At 42.5% G+C, this 21,287-nt stretch overlaps 1 protein-coding gene and 2 long non-coding RNA genes across 5 annotated transcripts in view; 1 reads left to right on the forward strand and 2 right to left on the reverse strand.

The window, feature by feature from the left end:
- Positions 1-21,287, reverse strand: part of arhgap36 (Rho GTPase activating protein 36) — a 95,648-nt gene that overhangs the window by 72,500 nt on the left and 1,861 nt on the right. The gene's annotated exons all lie outside the window — the stretch shown is intronic.
- LOC127906784 (uncharacterized) overlaps positions 1-21,287 on the forward strand; it is a 95,984-nt gene that overhangs the window by 8,398 nt on the left and 66,299 nt on the right. Inside the window, exon 2 of the long non-coding RNA XR_008062841.1 lies at positions 11,062-11,236. This is a non-coding gene — a long non-coding RNA (uncharacterized LOC127906784). The remainder of the gene's footprint in view (positions 1-11,061; positions 11,237-21,287) is intronic.
- LOC127906786 (uncharacterized) lies at positions 1,540-3,258 on the reverse strand. 3 transcript variants are annotated; one of them, XR_008062845.1, is made up of 4 exons: positions 3,013-3,258; positions 2,807-2,909; positions 2,478-2,580; positions 1,540-1,756 (listed from the first exon to the last, which is right to left on the reverse strand). It is a non-coding gene; the product is annotated as an uncharacterized LOC127906786 (long non-coding RNA). The 3 variants fall into 3 exon arrangements; XR_008062843.1 differs by having other exon boundaries at positions 2,807-3,258; XR_008062844.1 differs by having other exon boundaries at positions 1,540-1,679; positions 1,783-2,580; positions 2,807-3,258.

Raw genomic sequence — 21,287 nt, forward strand, 5'->3', positions numbered from 1 at the left:
TTAACCCACATCAATCTGATTGAGTAGGCCTGGTAGGGCCTTGCTCCCCAGTGGGTGGGCCTCTGTCCACCCAGGCCCATCCATGTCTGCACACCTTATGCAAACAGCATATGATGACAATTGTGCATCGCCAATAGCCTACTAACCAACACTTTGGACTAAACTTTTTCAACACCTGGTTTGCTTACCCATTTTTGCCTTAGTTAGAATTTACTGATAGACATCATAAGTGGAAACATCTTTCCTACCCGACCGGCTACCGATGTCATTCCTCTGTGAGCTGCTCCATGCCAAAACCAGCTGAGAGCTGCACACTCTTGCTGTCTGCAGATGATATTCCTCTGAAACTATGAAACTAGGCTGTCTGCGCATGTGAATATATTTCCTGTGCTTTGCAATTGCATAGGCTACATGGTGCATGGTTTCTCTATTGTACTACGTAATTCCTATACCTCCACTACATTACTTTGACATGCATCAGTAGGGATTAAGAAGTGAGTAATACACAGTGGCGATCCATCGTTCAGGGCAGGTGGCAAATCTCTTTCAGTCCTTGTTATATTGACTACGTCTGTTCTAGCTCGCTCATTAATGAATGAACTGCTTTCACTGCCACACAAGGCTCCGCTGATAGAGCAGGTGTAACAATGGTAAGGATTCACTCCATGGTCCTGAAGGATTCACTCCATGGTCCTGAAGGATTCACTCCATGGTCCTGAAGGATTCACTCCATGGTCCTGAAGGATTCACTCCATGGTCCTGAAGGATTCACTCCATGGTCCTGAAGGATTCACTCCATGGTCCTGAAGGATTCACTCCATGGTAGGCCATAACCGTTTCTGGGCACCGTTTGTCACAGTTATAATGCTGTTCATGTATTATTTAGTGTTGTGTAGTGGCTTTGCTGGCAAATTGTTTGGGGAGTGTGCCCCACCAAGATTCACATGCTAAAATCGCCACTGAGTATAAGCAATGCCCACTGAATTTGTTTTTTGTATTCGGCTTATACCTGCGTATACCCTCCACTACACCACTGGTCCTTTGTGTTTTACAAAAAGTGCTCTCTCCTACATGGGTGTGCTGGTATTATGGTTGCTGTCCGTCCGGGAATCACAAACCTGTCACACACTGAAGGCCTATAAGTTCGCCACTGCGCAAACAGTTCTATAATAGATATAAAGACTGTTAAGATATTAATGTTTCAAGTAAGGAGTGTATATATTTGGCCTGGTGAAGAGGTTTTATGCGCTGACTGAATGGAAGCTGATAATTAGGAGTTTTTTACTCTGCTGGTCTCGGCCGAGACCGAATCAAGAACCGAGTACAAATGTATCTGACATCGAGACAAACACAGAGACACTCAATATGTGGACCAAACTCGAGACCGGTAATAGAAACAGAAGGGGCTCTGAGGATCAAAGATCAATAGGTGGATCAAAGATTCATCTGGTAAATCAGAAAGTGTGTTAGCAGCTTTAATTGGAATACAGGCATAAAGGACCATTTTTATGTATTTACTCAACCTTTATTTAACCAGGAGGTCCCATGTACATGAAGAGGTCAATGACAGGTCAACAAGGTTTCAGAGGAGGCGAGCAGAGGTTAAGTCACCAGATATCCTAACATGTGTTTGTCCTGTCATATAACAAGTACCTGACCACTGTGAGAACACTATGAACCTATAATTAAAAAGACTCGCCCTCCCTCCCTCGCATCATTATAGTCTAATGTGTTTGTCCTGTCATATAACAAGTACCTGATCACTGTGAGAACACTATGAACCTATAATTAAAAAGACTCGCCCTCCCTCCCTCGCATCATTATAGTCTAATGTGTTTGTCCTGTCATATAACAAGTACCTGACCACTGTGAGAACACTATGAACCTATAATTAAAAAGACTCGCCCTCCCTCCCTCGCATCATTATAGTCTAATGTGTTTGTCCTGTCATATAACAAGTACCTGACCACTGTGAGAACACTATGAACCTATAATTAAAAAGACTCGCCCTCCCTCCCTCGCATCATTATAGTCTAATGTGTTTGTCCTGTCATATAACAAGTACCTGACCACTGTGAGAACACTATGAACCTATAATTAAAAAGACTCGCCCTCCCTCCCTCGCATCATTATAGTCTAATGTGTTTGTCCTGTCATATAACAAGTACCTGACCACTGTGAGAACACTATGAACCTATAATTAAAAAGACTCGCCCTCCCTCCCTCGCATCATTATAGTCTAATGTGTTTGTCCTGTCATATAACAAGTACCTGACCACTGTGAGAACACTATGAACCTATAATTAAAAAGACTCGCCCTCCCTCCCTCGCATCATTATAGTCTAATGTGTTTGTCCTGTCATATAACAAGTACCTGACCACTGTGAGAACACTATGAACCTATAATTAAAAAGACTCGTCCTCCCTCCCTCGCATCATTATAGTCTAATGTGTTTGTCCTGTCATATAACAAGTACCTGACCACTGTGAGAACACTATGAACCTATAATTAAAAAGACTCGCCCTCCCTCCCTCGCATCATTATAGTCTAATGTGTTTGTCCTGTCATATAACAAGTACCTGACCACTGTGAGAACACTATGAACCTATAATTAAAACAAGACTCTGACCACTGTCACTCCCTCCCTCCCTCGCATCATTATAGTCTAATGTGTTTGTCCTGTCATATAACAAGTACCTGACCACTGTGAGAACACTATGAACCCAATAATTAAAAACACTCGTCCTCCCTCCCTCCCTCGCATCATTATAGTCTAATGTGTTTGTCCTGTCATATAACAAGTACCTGACCACTGTGAGAACACTATGAACCTATAATTAAAAAGACTCGCCCTCCCTCCCTCGCATCATTATAGTCTAATGTGTTTGTCCTGTCATATAACAAGTACCTGACCACTGTGAGAACACTATGAACCTATAATTAAAAAGACTCGTCCTCCCTCCCTCGCATCATTATAGTCTAATGTGTTTGTCCTGTCATATAACAAGTACCTGACCACTGTGAGAACACTATGAACCTATAATTAAAAAGACTCGCCCTCCCTCCCTCGCATCATTATAGTCTAATGTGTTTGTCCTGTCATATAACAAGTACCTGACCACTGTGAGAACACTATGAACCTATAATTAAAAAGACTCGCCCTCCCTCCCTCGCATCATTATAGTCTAATGTGTTTGTCCTGTCATATAACAAGTACCTGACCACTGTGAGAACACTATGAACCTATAATTAAAAAGACTCGTCCTCCCTCCCTCCCTCGCATCATTATAGTCTAATGTGTTTGTCCTGTCATGTAACAAGTACCTGACCACTGTGAGAACACTATGAACCTATAATTAAAAAGACTCGCCCTCCCTCCCTCCCTCGCATCATTATAGTCTAATGTGTTTGTCCTGTCATATAACAAGTACCTGACCACTGTGAGAACACTATGAACCTATAATTAAAAAGACTCGCCCTCCCTCCCTCCCTCGCATCATTATAGTCTAATGTGTTTGTCCTGTCATATAACAAGTACCTGACCACTGTGAGAACACTATGAACCTATAATTAAAAAGACTCGCCCTCCCTCCCTCCCTCGCATCATTATAGTCTAATGTATTTGTCCTGTCATATAACAAGTGAAGGCACCTGACCACTGTGGCACAATTAGGAAACCAGCAGTGGTACAGGATCACTCCACATTCGGATTGAACCAGAACAGTGTGGCTTATGAGGAGCAATGGAACCAAGTACTGTATGAGCATGGCATAGCAAATCATAAATATACTCTATGTACTGTATTGTTGAAACATCAATCCCATATGAATGTGTCCACTGAGGTCCTCCTATCCAAACTACTACTCCCTTAATGTGTCCACTGAGGTCCTCCTATCCAAACTACTACTCCCTTAATGTGTCCACTGAGGTGCTCCTATCCAAACTACTACTCCCTTAATGTGTCTACTGAGGTCCTCCTATCCAAACTACTACTCCCTTAATGTGTCCACTGAGGTCCTCCTATCCAAACTACTACTCCCTTAATGTGTCCACTGCCGTTATTAGTTGGATGTATTCCTATCTGACAAACGGAAGTCAAATAGGTTGAGTGGGGACACTCAGTCGGACTCTCTTTACTATAACATTGGAGTCCCACAAGGGTCAATATTAGGCTCCCTTCTGTTTACCATCTATATAAATGATCTCCCACGTGCTTGCCCACAAGTTAACATGTTAACATGCAGATGTACAGTTCTGTTAGTACACTCAAAAAACAGACAACTAGATGTTAACAAGTTAACTGAAGCTATGGCACGTGTTTATAAATGCATGACTGATTCTTGCCTGCATTTAAATATCGACAAGACTGTTTGTATGTACTTCTCAAAGAAGTCCTCTTAATTCTTCCCAAAGAGCTGTTCTTGTTAATGGAGAGAATCTGAAATGTGTGTCTAACTTCAGGAATCTCGGAGTCATTTAGACTCCAACTTGACATTTAAGAAATGCGTGACTGTGGATAACACATGTGAAATATTGCCTCACATGCTGGTCACAAGCAGGAGCTACAGTACTATTCTGAAACCAATTGAATCACTCTACAAACAAACACTTATTTATAACAAATCATACAGTTACCACCATGGTCATATCATTTACAAACGTAATCAATGTAGTCTGGATAGCTTTAAGCAGTATGTAGATGCAAGCCTTGTCTTTAAGGTCCTGCATGGTCTTGCCCCTCCACCCCTATGCCAGCATATCATGCTCAAAGAAAGCACCTCCATGATAACAAGGGCAGCAACTAGAGGGGATTGTGTTGTCCCTTCTCGACACAGTAAAATCGGTCAATCGTCCTTCTCTGTTAGAGCTACAATATACTGGAATGCAATGCCCATGGACTTGAAGCTGCACTGATTATTGTATTTAAAAAAAAAAGTGATTGAAAACATGGCTCAAATCCATCCAAACCTGTACACATGAGTTATCTCTCGTTCCTCATCTGTAAGACAACAGTTGAGGATAGTGTTGCTGTTAGAATGATATATTATTGGATGTAATGTATTTGTATTTTGTATTGCATCGGTGCATGTTAGCTTTTGGCTAGCCCCGGCACTAAAAATATGGATGTTGCATTATGTTAATATTGATGTTGATTTTAATGTGCATTGTCCCCCATAAATAAATAGATAAAATAAGATATATAGCAAAAGGCAAACTACTTATTAGAATAGAATAAAATACGGAGACAAGGATAGGGGGAAAAGGGGGAGAGGAGAGGCCAGTGTTGATGTATAGTCTAGCGCTCTGGAGGTCTCCGTAAAAGATTGAGGAGGTGAAACTTGTTTATTTGTTCAGGACATTCCTAATGAGTTTTGGAGCTGATTACTATGAGCAACACACACACACACACACACACACACACACACACACACAACTCAACTCAACTCAACTCAACTCAACTCAACTCAACTCAACTCAACTCAACTCAACTCAACTCAACTCAACTCAACTCAACTCAACTTCAAACCAAGGACAGCCATTGACTCTACTGCCACCCTTAGTCTAAGCGTGCAACCACAAGTCACTGAGACTGTGAAATGGGTCACATGTATCAACCTTCTGAGGAAAAACTAAACATTGCGGTATCAATCAACAAAAAAAAAGTCAAGCTGCCAATGTAAAGAGCCCCTTACACAGTGGACCGCCATACTGCATGTAATGTCATTAAAACGTACGTTGAGGGTTGAACTTTTTCTGTCCAGACTTGTGAGCAGCTGACAGTTAGTAATCGCCAATAAAAACACATTACTCAACCTTTCCTCCGCACACCCTTATAGCCATACGGCCAACTCAGACGAGCTGACAGGGAAACACACAGTACGACACAGTAAACACGCAAGCGCACACACAAATACACACAAACACACCAGAGGAGGCTGGTGGGAGGAGCTATAGGTGGATGGGCTCATTATAATGGCCGTAATGTATCCAATGGAACGGAGTCAAACATGTGGTTTCCGTGTGTTTGATACCTTTCAATTCATTCCATTCCATCCATTACAATGAGCCCGTTCTCCTATTGCTCCTCCTCCCACCAGCCTCCTCTGACACACGCCCACTCCCTAACGTCACAGTGGTAGAGGTAATGTACCATGTTGGTTTTACGTTACCAAAGATACCCATACAGCAAGTGTGTTGGCCTTCTTTCTCACAACCTACGTGACTGAAGGACTGGCCAAGTCAGTGTTGTGTTGTGCATGAAGATAACAGATAAGAAATTGCCCAATAAGGTGTCAAAACCTACCAACAACACAAAAAAGGTGAGCAGCATGGTAGCAGCAAAGTAAGAGCTAGGTTTTTAGGTTTGAACCAGGATGTGGACATGAAGCTAGGGTTAGCCAATTCCCAGTAACGCAAGTGTGTAAAGGGTTAGGCTAGGGTTAGGTTTAGGGTTGGTTTGGTTTAGGGTTGGTTCGGTTTAGGGTTGGTTAGGTTTAGGGTTGGTTCGGTTTAGGGTTGGTTAGGTTTAGGGTTGGTTCGGTTTAGGGTTGGTTAGGTTAGGTTTAGGTTTGGTTAGGTTTAGGGTTGGTTCGGTTTAGGGTTGGTTCGGTTTAGGGTTGGTTAGGTTTAGGGTTGGTTCGGTTTAGGGTTGGTTCGGTTTAGGGTTGGTTCGGTTTAGGGTTGGTTAGGTTAGGTTTAGGTTTGGTTAGGTTTAGGGTTGGTTCGGTTTAGGGTTGGTTCGGTTTAGGGTTGGTTCGGTTTAGGGTTGGTTCGGTTTAGGGTTGGTTCGGTTTAGGGTTGGTTCGGTTAGGTTTAGGTTTGGTTAGGTTTAGGGTTGGTTCGGTTTAGGTTGGTTCGGTTTAGGGTTGGTTAGGTTAGGTTTAGGGTTGGTTAGGTTAGGTTTAGGGTTGGTTAGGTTTAGGGTTGGTTAGGTTAGGTTTAGGGTTGGTTAGGTTTAGGGTTGGTTGGTTTAGGGTTGGTTAGGTTTAGGGTTGGTTAGGTTTAGGGTTGGTTAGGTTTAGGGTTGGTTCGGTTTAGGGTTGGTTCGGTTTAGGGTTGGTTAGGTTTAGGGTTGGTTCGGTTTAGGGTTAGGCTAGGGTTAGGTTTAGGGTTGGTTTGGTTTGGTTTAGGGTTGGTTTGGTTTAGGGTTGGTTCGGTTTAGGGTTGGTTAGGTTTAGGGTTGGTTCGGTTTAGGGTTGGTTAGGTTAGGTTTAGGTTTGGTTCGGTTTAGGGTTGGTTCGGTTTAGGGTTGGTTCGGTTTAGGGTTGGTTCGGTTTAGGGTTGGTTCGGTTTAGGGTTGGTTAGGTTTAGGGTTGGTTAGGTTTAGGGTTGGTTCGGTTTAGGGTTGGTTCGGTTTAGGGTTGGTTCGGTTTAGGGTTGGTTAGGTTTAGGGTTGGTTCGGTTTAGGGTTGGTTCGGTTTAGGGTTGGTTCGGTTTAGGGTTGGTTCGGTTTAGGGTTGGTTAGGTTTAGGGTTGGTTTTTAGGGTTAGGCTAGGGTTAGGTTTAGGGTTGGTTTGGTTTAGGGTTGGTTCGGTTTAGGGTTGGTTCGGTTTAGGGTTGGTTAGGTTTAGGGTTGGTTCGGTTTAGGGTTGGTTAGGTTTAGGTTTGGTTAGGTTTAGGGTTGGTTCAGTTTAGGGTTGGTTAGGTTTAGGGTTGGTTCGGTTTAGGGTTGGTTTGGTTTAGGGTTGGTTTGGTTTAGGGTTGGTTAGGTTTAGGGTTGGTTCGGTTTAGGGTTGGTTCGGTTTAGGGTTGGTTCGGTTTAGGGTTGGTTAGGTTTAGGGTTGGTTAGGTTTAGGGTTGGTTAGGTTTAGGGTTGGTTAGGTTTAGGGTTGGTTCGGTTTAGGGTTGGTTAGGTTTAGGGTTGGTTAGGTTTAGGGTTGGTTAGGACTTGGGCAAGGGTTACTCCAATTCCAGAGATACATTTATCAGCTGAAATAAGACTTATCAGCTAATTAACTTCAGGCGACCTTGTTCCCAGACCATAATAATCTCCGTGCCATCGTAATTCGATTATCCTAATCTCAATATTTTGCACGGTGACATCGCTTCCTTTTCGCTAAATGGAATGTAGTTAGTTCATTGGGAATCCAATAATAACCCATCTTTGGTACTCAAAATGCACAATTCTTTGCTTTAAAGTCCAAGGGATGAAATTAGAATCTAGCAATGAATTAGATTTACTATACAAGGTCTCAAAGCACTTCAAATTGAAACATTGCAAACACAGACTCACTGTTTTGAAGGAGGAGCTAACCCTGTACAACACATAGGTCAATGATGTTTATGGAGGATGATTAGCATCAATATCATGTTTCTGAGAAGAGACGTCTAGTGCTTCTAGGTAGCTGGATCCCTTCACAGTGCCTTACATGACGCTAGATTAGGAGCATCACATTAGACATCCCTGATGTATCATTGTATCTATCTTAAGATCCTAGAACCAAGCATGTCTCAGCTCCAGGCCTAGTCTAGATGGCTATAGGACACTGGGGTTATTGTGCGTGTCTGTATTCGAGAGCGTGGTATGTGAAGTATACAATGAATTCATTTTCATAGTCTAGACCAGGGGGTATTCAAATCTTACCCTACGAGGTCCAGACTACTGCTGTTTTTCTGTTCCAGCTGATACTTAATTGCGCACACCACCATTTAAAAAAAAAAACTCTGCATCGTTGGGAAGGGCTTGTAAGAAAGCATTTCATGGCAAAGTCTACACCCGTTGTATTTGGCGCATGTGACAAATACGTTCAAATGTTATTTTAAATTAGGAAAATCAAAGCGGTGGAACTGGCTTCCAGGTCCGGTTTTGAATTTGAGGGGTCTAGACTGATGACAGGTCTACTGGTAGATTACTGTACTTACTGTCAAATTGGAGGGGAGAACTCCACAGTAGCTAGTTCACAGACTAGCTTCAAGGATAATCTATTTTGAGAAGGGAATAACTCCACAATCGAATCCACTATAAAGGTCAATTCAAACCTTATTATCGCCAGTTCAAACCACTACAAAACCAGAGTCAAGATTAGCATAGTTGAGATCAACAGGCCCATTGTCCTTCAGTCATGTAAAAATATATACCATACTATGGTTGCGTTCCCCTGCTCTATCTGAATGTTAAAAAAGGTTGTGTCCTGCTGAACACGCCCCAAGTTTGATTGACCAATCAAACGTGTTCTGGCACTAGATAAACCAATTACATCAGTTCAGGTACTGTGCAGAAGGAGGCAGAGCCTAGTCTACGGTGTCTTAATTAGGACAGCCTCAGTCTGTGTGTCAGTCTCAGCAGGAGTTGTCAGGCCACTACTGCTTCAGGAACATTGCAAACAACAGTATCTGCAGAACTATATATTTTTTGTCCTCACGCAAAACGTCTCTACAACTCCTTTAAACGTCTTTTACCTGAAGTAAGCAACGCAAAATAGGCCTATGACCCCTGATCAGGTGTATTTTGGAATACTACAGAAACCACAAATCAAAATCTCTCTCTCTCTCTCTCTCTCTCTCTCTCTAATTACATTCAAAGAGCCTTATTGCTAAAGTAAAGATTACACTCAACTGTTAAAAAAGAATAAGAATATAGACACTTCAAATGGTGTAACAATGGGCAAATAGTTAAATGGATAAATATAGTTTGTATTTCAATGGTGTTTGTGCTTCACTGGTTGCCTTTTTCATGTGGCAACCGATCACAAAATCTGGCTACTGTGATGGCCCACTGTGGTATTTCACCTAATAGATATGGGAGTTTATCAAGATTGAATTGGTTTTCAAATTCTTTGTGGGTCTGTGTAATCTGAGGGATTTACAATATGTGTATCTAATATGGTCATACATTTGGCAGGAGGTTAGAAAGTGCAGCTCGGTTTTTCACCTAATTTTATGGGCAGTAGGCACATAGCCTGTCTTCTCTTGAGAGCCATGCTCACACAATCTGTACATAGACAAAGCTTTTCTTCATTTTGGGTCAGTCACAGTGATCAGGTATTCTGCTACTGTTTATTCTCTGTTTAGGGCCAAACAACATTCTAGTTTGCTCAATTTTTGTGTTTATACTTTCCAATGTGTCAAGTGATTATCTTTTAGTTTTCTCATGATTTGGTTGGATCTAATTGTGTTGGGGCTCTGTGGGGTCTGTTTGTGTTTGTGAATAGAATCCCAGTACCAGCTACAGTAGCTGAGGGGACTCTTCTCTCTATAGGTGAGGGCTTTGTTATGGAACGTTTGAGAATTTCTTCCTTTTAGGTGGTTGTAGAATTGAATTGCTCTTTTCTGGACTTTGATAAATAGCGTGAATCGTCCTAATTCTGCTCTGCATGCATTATTTGGTGTTTTACATTGTACACAAAGGATGTTTTAGCAGAATTCTCCAATCAGAGTGTTAATTTGGTGTTTGTCCCATTTTGTGAATTACAAACATAGAGGGCAATGGGTTCTATAACTGATTCATGTATTTTTAGAATGTCACATTTTATGTTCCTTTTAACGGCATAAAAGACTCTTCTTGCCTTGTCCCGCAGATCGTTCACATCTTTGTGGAAGTTACCTTTGGTGCTGATGTTTAGGTCGGAGTAGGTATAGATTTGTGTGTGCTCTAGGGCAACAATGTCTAGGTGGAATTTGTATTTGTGGCCCTGGCAACTGGACCTTTTTTGGAACACAATTATTTTTGTCGAACTGAGATGAACTGTCAGGGCCTACAAAAAAAACTAAAGCAGACCGGATTTCTCTCTCTGTCATTCTCTCTCTCTCTCTCTCTCTCTCTCTCTGTTGTTCTCTCTCTCTCTATATCTCTCTCTCTGTCATTCTCTCTCTCGCTCTCTCTCTCTGTCATTCTCTCTCTCTCTCTCTCTCTCTCTGTTGTTCTCTCTTTCTCTATCTCTCTCTCTCTGTCATTCTCTCTCTCGCTCTCCCTCTCTCGCTCTACTCTCTCACTCTCTCTAACTCTGTCTCTCTCTACTCTCTGTCATTCTCTCTCTCGCTCTACTCTCTCACTCTCTCTAACTCTGTCTCTCTCTGCTCTCTCTCTCTGTCATCCTGCTGTTCTATCACTCTATCCCCAGAGGTCTCTGAGAGGAAGTGCCAGAGGGAGAGAAAGATCCAGCGAGGAGGATGCCAGGGCTTCTCTAAACAGGACATACTCTAACTAACCCCACCCGTCACCCGTCAGAGAACAACCCGCTGATCGGTTTGGCAGATCAACTCAGTAGTGTTTCATCCAAACATGCTTTGCCAAAGGTAGCCCACCGCCACCACTCATATTCCATGGGAGCTTGGAACCGATGCTCTTGAATGTTATGAAAACTCTTGCACCTATACATTTGACCCAACGGGTTCATTTCCACGGTACCAGCGTTTCTCTAAACAGGACATACTCTAACATAAACCACCCATCATCTCCTAACATTGCCCCTCTCCTTTGCCACTGATGCCTTCTGGGTACAGTTTTTCTCCTGTGCTGTGCTTATTTAGTCAGATGTTATGCTAGATAACACTGTTGGCATACAGACTCTGTCAAGTGCCAATGGTAAGCTTCGGTACGATCGACTCCAAGATGATGGTTGGTGTCCTTCACTCTGACCCCGGTTGCCAGCTTAAACAGATTAAATTGTTGGCTAACAGTCCGATGATGGGTCGGCTATGGATACTGCCAACAAAGTGCCAACCATGTTCCAAATCAAATCAAATCAAATGTTATTTGTCACATACACATGGTTAGCAGATGTTAATGCGAGTGTAGCGAAATGCTTGTGCTTCTAGTTCCGACAATGCAGTAATAACCAACAAGTAATCTAACTAACAATTCCAAAACTACTGTCTTATACACAGTGTAAGGGGATAAAGAATATGTACATAAGGATACATGAATGAGTGATGGTACAGAGCAGCATAGGCAAGATACAGTAGATGGTATCGAGTACAGTATATACATATGAGATGAGTATGTAAACAAAGTGGCATAGTTAAAGTGCGCTGTCCTGTTCAGCTATGTTCAGCTATGTTCAGCTATGAGACCATAAAAGGCACAACAGCGGGTGTTACGAGAGCAAACAATTGTTCAAAAAAATTCCAAACGATAGCGACTAGTTCCAAATCGCGGTTCCATATCAAGTCCTAGTTCAAAATATCAGTTCAAAATCAAGTCCAAATATCCAAATAGTCGTGTCAACACAGCGCTGGCATATGCAGTATACACCGAGTATAGAAAACATAAAAAATACCTGCTCTTTCCATGACATAGACTGACCAGGTGAATCCAGTTGAAAGCTGCGATACCTTATTGATGTTACTTGTTACAGCCACTTCAATAAGTCTCGGTGAAGGGGTGTAGACAGGTTAAAGAAGGATTTTTAAGCTTTGCGACAATTCAGACATTGATTGTGTATGTGTGCCATTCAGAGGGTAAATGGGCAAGACAAAATATTTAATTGCCTTTGAACGGAGGATGGTAGGTAGTAGGTTCCATGCGCATCCGGGTGGTGTCAAGAACTGCAACGCTGCTGGGTTTTTCAACAGTTTCCCGTGTGTATCAAGAATGATCCACCATCCAAAGGGCATCCAGCCAACTCGACACAACTGTGGGAAGCATTGGAGTCAACATTGGCCAGCATCCCTGTGGAACACTTTCGACATCTTGTAGAGTTCGTGACCGATGAATTGAGGCTGTGCTGAGGGCAAAAGGGGACCTAATGTTTGGTACAGTCAGTGTATATGAAGGCTTCACAGAAATTACAGTGGTATTGTCATAGATTAGTGTGCACGAAAACAGAGTATTTCTTACATTTTTTTGTTACCCTTTGTTACCAGAAAGATTGTAGCTTCCATCAATTTAATTGTCTGCATCATTTCCAATCAACCCATATATTTTGTGTATATACTGTATATACAGTGGGGCAAAAAAAGTATTTAGTCAGCCACCAATTGTGCAAGTTCTCCCACTTAAAAAGATGAGAGTGGCCTTTAATTTTCATAATAGGTACACTTTAACTATGACAGACAATGAGAAACAAAAATCCAGAAAATCACATTGTAGGATTTTTAATGAATTTATTTGCAAATTATGTTGGAAAATAAGTATTTGGTCACCTACAAACAAGTAAGATTTCTGGCTCTCACAGACCTGTAACTTCTTCTTTAAGAGGCTCCTCTGTCCTCCACTCGTTACCTGTATTAATGGCACCTGTTTGAACTTGTTATCAGTATAAAAGACACCTGTCCACAACCTCAAACATTCACACTCCAAACTCCACTATGGCCAAGACCAAAGAGCTGTCAAGGGACACCAGAAACAAAATTGTAGACCTGCACCAGGCTGAGAAGACTGAATCTGCAATAGGTAAGCAGCTTGGTTTGAAGAAATCAACTGTGGGAGCAATTATTAGGAAATGAAAGACATACAAGATCACTGATAATCTCCCTCGATCTGGGGCTCCACCCAAGGTCTCACCCCGTGGGGTCAAAATGATCACAAGAACGGTGAGCAAAAATCCCAGAACCACACGGGGGGACCTAGTGAATGACCTGCAGAGAGCTGGGACCAAAGTAACGAAGCCTACCATCAGTAACACTACGTCGCCAGGGACTCAAATCCTGCAGTGCCAGTACATGTCCAGGCCCGTCTGAAGTTTGCTAGAGAGCATTTGGATGATCCAGAAGAAGATTGGGAGAATGTCATATGGTCAGATGAAACCAAAATATAACTTTTTGGTAAAAACTCAACTCGTCGTGTTTGGAGGACAAAGAATGCTGAGTTGCATCCTAAGAACACCATACCTACTGTGAAGCGGGGTGGAAACATCATGCTTTGGGGCTGTTTTTCTGCAAAGGGACCAGGACGACTGATCTGTTCTCTTTTGTTTGTTTTTAATCCTTCAGCTACCCTCAACCCTTCCCATCTATTTCTAAAGACCATCCAGTTTGATTTCTGTTTGCCATATATTTTTAACAGTGCTGTTTTACAAAAGTTCTGAACCTGTTCTGCAATTTATCCGATTTACACCAATTTATGCAATTTACACCAATTTAAATCGAATTTCAATTGTAAACTCTATTTACCACCACAAAGATGGCCGCCTGTCCACCCACTGTTGAACGTCAACTTACATGATCATGTCTATTCTATTATCTCTGTCTCTGTGACTATAATTATAATTTAAAACAACAGATATTCCCATTCAAGTCAACATTCTCTGAAGTCTGGACCTCCAACCATCTTTGTGGTAACATTTGAAAGTTGAAATTTCAATTGAATTCCAATTTTAGAACATTTATCAGCCAAACACGACAACTACCCTGTATTCAAGAGAATTTGTCTTCAAGAGAACACAACAACCTCAGATGATGTCAAATATATGCAACATATGCGAATATGAAAAAAAATTGAAGTTTACACATTTACATTTATGTTAATGGTAAAAAAAATGGTATTAAATAAATCAATCTCGACCATTTTTTTTCTTCTACCAGTAATGAAGAAATGTATGTCTCATTGTAGGGTTGAGTATGCAAAGGGGATCAACTTTGAACACTTATCTCCTGAATGTTTTGGCATTCAGGTCCACAAAGTAACTTTGTGAGCACTTCCACATTGGACAAATACTGTATGAATTTAATGTTTTGTTCAAACCATAAGGGGTGCTGTCAAAAATCGATTGAATTCAAATGGATTTACCCTGAACTCAATGCTAACTGTTATTGGTTATCCCAATACCGGACGATATAGTGCACTAATGTGTGTGTGTTTGCGCGTGCGGTATATGTGTGAATGTTTGTGTATTGCATACCCAACATTTCTGGTATTATCTGGAGATGTTATCTTACATTCCTTTGGATGCTCATTCAGCATCAGCCTGATAGTTATTAGATTATTGTGTGTGTGTGTGTGTGTGTGTGTGTGCGTGCGTGTGTGTGTGTGTCCTCTCTGATAGAGGGTCATGACCGAGGTCTGTTACTGACAGTGTATACATTCAGAGAAAACATTATGGAATAAGATCAATTATGATCGCTTAACCTCTAAAAGAAACCGGTATTTATATGCATATTCATTCAATAGATCATGTGTAGTAATCTAGTCAACAGTCAGAGGTCTCCTTACAGTTAGATTGACTGGACATTAAAGAGAATGACTTATTTATACGTCTTCTTAGAATATGTCTTTAGCTATTCTGTGTGTGTGTGTGTGTGTGTGTGTGTGTGTGTGGTGAGTGTGTGGAATTCAGACAAATGTATTTAATTCTGTCTGATGAAGTTGGCTCTATCAAAGTGTTCTAAGTTCAACTTGGAATTCAATTTTCCTGTCCTAATCTTAATACCAGACCAAAGAACAGAATTAAATCTACAGTCTGCAATTCGAAAATTCAACAAATGGGTAAAATCGGTAAGGAAGTGAATTGACCCTTGAACAGATTCCCAACCAGATCACAGACTGTAGCTTTAAGCTCATTCCATGCTCACAATAAAATGGCCCCTGACCTCAGAGCAGCAGCTCTTTTTGACTTAGAAAAGAGTAGGGAGCGAGAGAAAGAACAAGTCTAAATCCATCTTTAATAAGATTGAATTATATCCCATTAAAATAGTTAGGGCACAGAGAGTCTTTTTTCACTTGTTTTCACACTCTTAGAAAAAATGTTTATCAAATTATTACTTTAGGAGGGTTTTACATGGAAGGCTGGTAGAGAGTAATACTAGAAAACATTCCATTTATAATTGAGCAAGTGGCTCAGTTAGTTGGGTGGGTTTGATTCAAGAATAGGCCAAATGGGATGTGTTAATAAGTCCCTTTTTAAAAGCATAGTCTTCTAGTTGACCATGCTCTACACCTACATTACCTATCAATGATTTATGAATGACAATGACAGCTTCAAGGTTGACAGCTTCAAGTTCCCTGGTGTCCACATCACCAACAAACTAGAATTGTCCAAACACACCAAGACAGTCATGAAGAGGGAACGACAAAAAGTATTTGGCAGGGTCCTCAGATCCTCAAAGGGTTCTACAGCTGCAACATCGAGAGCATCCTGACTGGTTGCATCACTGCCTGGTACGGCAACTGCTCAGCCTCCGACCGCAAGGCACTACAGAGGGTAGTGCATACGGCCCACTACGTCACTGGGGCTAAGCTACCTGCCATCCAGGACCTCTACACCAGGCGGTGTCAGAGGAAGGCCCTAAAAATAGTCAAAGACCCCAGCCACCCCAGTCATAGACTGTTCTCTCTACTACCGCATGGCAAGCGGTACCCGAAGAGCCAAGTCGAGGACAAAAAGGCTTATCAACAGCTTTTACCTCCAAGCCATGAGACTCCTGAATAGGTCATCAAATGGCTCCCCGGACTATTTGCATTGTGTCCCGCCACATAATAATTTCAAACCTTGCTTACATTTGTATACGATCATAAGTTTCTTTCTATAATGCGTGGCAATACTTGGGAACAGATTTCTTAAATTAAAATAATTTGGAGCTGATTTCCTAGTGTTTTTAGTCTTTTATGTCCAACAACAAAAAATATATATACACTTGGGGGGCCAAATAATACCACACGCGGGCCAAATATGACCTGCGGGCTACCAGTTGGGGAACCCTGCTATAGGGATATCAGATCGTACAATGAGTGACGGACAGGAACAGGAAGAGATAGGTAGAATTCAAAGGTAAAAAGGAAGTGGTCATCAGAGAGGCAGACTAAATATTGTCTATTATATTGACAAGAAATTCAAGTGACCGCTCTAACATTGGAAATACATTTCCTCAAAGATGGAAGGCAGGCTGGAGGAGGTGTGACCATTCTAGCCAGTGAGATGGCAGATACGTGTGTGAACAACAAGTCATAGAGCTAGATAGAGGACTCATCTTTGTATCTGTGTCATTATAACATATGTGACAGCATGGACAGCGCCATTAAGGTTATCTCCATTTTAAAGTAGTCAATTTTCTATTTTTCTTTCTTTCTCTCTCTCGGAGGACCTGAGCCCTAGGACCATGCCCCAGGACTACCTGACATGATGACTCCTTGCTGTCCCCAGTCCACCTGGCCGTGCTGCTGCTCCAGCTTCAACTGACCTGAGCCCTAGAACCATGCCCCAGGACTACCTGACATGATGACTCCTTGCTGTCCCCAGTCCACCTGGCAGTGCTGCTGCTCCAGTTTCAACTGTTCTGCCTTATTATTATTCGACCATGCTGGTCATTTATGAACATTTTAACATCTTGGCCATGTTCTGTTATAATCTCCACCCAGCACAGCCAGAAGAGGACTGGCCACCCCACATATGCTCTCTCTAATTCTCTCTTTCTTTTTCTCTCTCTGAGGACCTGAGCCCCAGAACCATGCCCCAGGACTACCTGACATGATGACTCCTTCTGTCCCCAGTCCACCTGACCGTGCTGCTACTCCAGTTTCAACTGTTCTGCCTTATTATTATTCGACCATGCTGGTCATTTATGAACATTTGAACATCTTGGCCATGTTCTGTTATAATCTCCACCCGGCACAGCCAGAAGAGGACTGGCCACCCCACATAGCCTGGTTCCTCTCTAGGTTTCTTCCTAGGTTTTGGCCTTTCTAGGGAGGTGTTCCTAGCCACCGTGCTTCTACACCTGCATTGCTTGCTGTTTGGGGTTTTAGGCTGGGTTTCTGTACAGCACTTTGAGATATCAGCTGATGTACGAAGGGCTATAAAAATTGATTTGATTTGATTTGATTAGGCACAACACCGATATGAAGTAGTTTTTTTTCAAAGTTGCCAAAATGCCATGTGCGTCCACTTATATCAGTGCATTCGTATCCACCTAAGCATTACATGCTTCTATTCAATCAAATAAGCCTCACGTAGCAAATTAGCAATTACATTTTGTGTTGACCAAATTCGACACTCTCCATACAAAAATTCCTCACATCGTAGGCTTCTTTTCGCCTCTTCCTCTATGGTGCCACAGACCCGGATGGCCATCCATCTTGTGATAAAAGCTACAGAGAGACGGGCGCTATTTTGTGTCCAGTGTGAATTCCTCCATTGGGAATAGAGAGGAAAGGGGGAAACTGGCGGAGATGGGGCTTTGATGTTGATCCTGCTGACTATAGGCGTCCAAACAGGTCTTAAGTAAAGTACAGCACGTGAAGTATTTGTACTCGGACATTGTGAGTCAGAAACCGTCAATAATTTAGTTGCTGTGCACCTCTCAGGATCAAAGAAATGCTTCTGGGTGGCTCACCATCCAACCAAGAACAACAACAAATGATTGAGCAAAGAGATACTCAACCTCTCTTTGATGATAATAGAAGTCCAATATAAGGATGCTTCTTCAAAACTCCTGTCTCAGGACAAAGACTAAAATGAAATACAATATTTACCTTAGCAACAAACCGTTTATAAGTATTACCAGATGAACTCTTTAAAAAAAGTGTTATCTAGAACCTAAAAGGGTTCTCCTACTGTCCCCATAGGAATAATCTTTGCCCCTTTTGGTTCCAGGTAGAACCCTGGGTCAAGATAGAACCATTTTGGGTTCCATGTACAACCCTTTCTACAGGGTTGTAGGGAAAGTCAAAGAACAATTTTGGAGTGTATGGTACACTATCGCACGCTACAGAGACACTGGGACTGAGTGTTCAGAAGGCAGAGACTCATCGCTCACACACACACACTAACACACCCACACTGGGACTGAGTGTTCAGAAGGCAGAGACTCATCGCTCACACACACACACTAACACACCCACACTGGGACTGAGTGTTCTGAAGGCAGAGACTCATCGCTCACACACACACACACACTAACACACCCACACTGGGACTGAGTGTTCAGAAGGCAGAGACTCATCGCTCACACACACACACTAACACACCCACACGCACACTGGGACTGAGTGTTCAGAAGGCAGAGAGACACTGGAAGAACGTACAGTACTGTAGCCCGCTGTGATGCTGTGTTAGCGTGTATGTGTAGATCCGTGTGTGTGTGCTTGCATGCATATGTGTGTCTATTTTTGTGTGTGTATGCGTGCGCGTGTGTGTGTGTGTGTGTGTGTGTGTGTGTGTGTGTGTGTGTGTGTGTGTGTGTGTGTGTGTGTGTGTGTGTGTGTGTGTGTGTGTGTGTGTGTGTGTGTGTGTGTGTGTGTGTGTGTGTCTCTCTCTGGGTGTTGTGTGTGTGTGTGTGTGTGTGTGTGTGTACGGGTCTCTCTCTGGGTGTTGTGTGTGTGTGTGTGTGTGTGTGTACGGGTCTCTCTCTGGGTGATGTGTGTGTGTGTGTGTGCGGGTCTCTCTCTGGGTTTGTGTGTCCTGGGACAAACTCCTTCCAGATAAATCTAGAGACGGGTGAGTCAAGCAAACACAAGGAGATATGTACCCAAGACGTTTTCCACAGTAGCACTCCAGAAGAGTAACGTCTCTGTTGATGTGTGTGTGCGTGTTAGCACTAAATCAAGAAGAGGTATCCAGCCCAGTAGAGTCGTACATTTGAGTAGATGGTTGATTTATTGACGTCAGCTGGTAGGAATATTTTTCGAACCTCAACTTTTCCTTCCTCTTTTCCTACCTCTTGAGAGATTCCTCCGTCTCTTTCTCCCTCTCTCCATCCGGCTCCACTGCCACGTTTTCTCAGGGTGACAGGAAGGTAGATTTACGCTCATTTCAATTTGAGAAAGTATTCAGTGGGGTGACTCTGGCCCAAAGCCAACTAATCTAGACATTACAGTAATGTAGCACATAGTATAGTACATAGTATAGTACATAGTACAGCTTTGAGTTTTCTTCCGATACCATAAATAGAGTTGGAAGAGAGCAGTGAATACAAACAAATAGACCACCTGGTTAGATTAGTATGTCCACTTCAGGTTAGGAGGGCAATCAATATTATGTTGCATTATGTCAATATGATTGTAGGCCTATTATGTTGTCAACACTGAAAGACATTACGTAGCTATTAGATAGCGAGAGAGATTATCGCGTAACACAATTAGAAAGCAACTTGATTGTCTGAGAGAATAAACACAGCGAACAAGCGTAAGAAGCAGAAGAAACAGGAAGTGAGACGGTTGCTGTCCATCCATTAAATGAGTAGGACTGCAATCACGCTAAAGAAGGGATGCATACGGTACAGTATCCTTCTCACTCTTCTTCCTTGCATAATGCCACTTCCCTTCTCCCACCTTCGACCCCTCACTCCCCCCCTCTTTCCATCCTCCATCTTTCCCTCCGCCTCACTCCCTTCACTCCGGCATCTCCGCCTGTCCCTTCTTCCACCACTCCCTTCACCCGACCCCATCCCACCTCTCTCTCTCTCTCTCTCTCTCTCTCTTTATCTCTCTCACGCTTTCCCTCTGTCTCCTTCCCTCCACCTCTCTCCTACTCTCTCCATCCTTCCCTTCCTCCCCACTTCCTTCCATTAGCATATGGTGCTCATTATACTGTTGAGCATCCAAGACGTTAGGCAATATCCTTAACCACCAGCAACGGATGTCAAATATTGACACGCGCACACACACACACACACACACACACACACACACACACACACACACACACACACACACACAATTCCATATCGAACGTTTAGTGCATACCAATAAAAACAGCAGATTATTGCCGAGTGAAAACAATACTCCATCTTGATGGATTTAGCTATGGCAGATTACTGGTTAATCTAGAAACAACGCGTCTCAGCGGTAAAGTATCTGTCTGTCTGTCTGCCAGGAAGAATACTATGTGTGTTGTAATCCCCGGGTTAAATGACGGAAGACAGATGCTCCAGACACAAATCTAAAAAGAACCCGTACAAAAGAAGATTGCAGTCAGAGTGCAGTCCAAAACAAAAACGTTTTACTTTTTTTTTTTTACTGCAGCTATTCTGCTATTACTGTGTCCAAAATACCACAGTCGACTGGCATTGTATGTCAATGGTGGAAGGTTGAGGGTTAGACAAACACACATAAACTCTTGAAGAAAGTGAAGGGACTTCACGAGTCAGGGATGAGCTGTATGTGACGATGTGAGAGGATTACTTTCAGAAGGGGCATCGTTTCATCCCCTCTCCACAACGAGCGGTGGCATGTGGTCATTCACTTCACTGAACCATAAATACATGAATGAGTTCATATCATTGGCACTCCCTCGGGGACGATCCGAGGTTGTTAAAACACTAGTAAACACAAACTACTATGCATCCCATGAAGTCGGAAGCTTACATACACTTAGGTTGGAGTCAGTAAAACTCGTTTTTCAACCACTCCACAAATTTCTTGTTAACAAACTATAGTTTGGCAAGTCGGTTAGGACATTACTTTGTGCATGAC

This window comes from Oncorhynchus keta, chromosome 13, assembly GCF_023373465.1.
Source record: "Oncorhynchus keta strain PuntledgeMale-10-30-2019 chromosome 13, Oket_V2, whole genome shotgun sequence".
Lineage (NCBI taxonomy): Eukaryota > Metazoa > Chordata > Actinopteri > Salmoniformes > Salmonidae > Oncorhynchus > Oncorhynchus keta.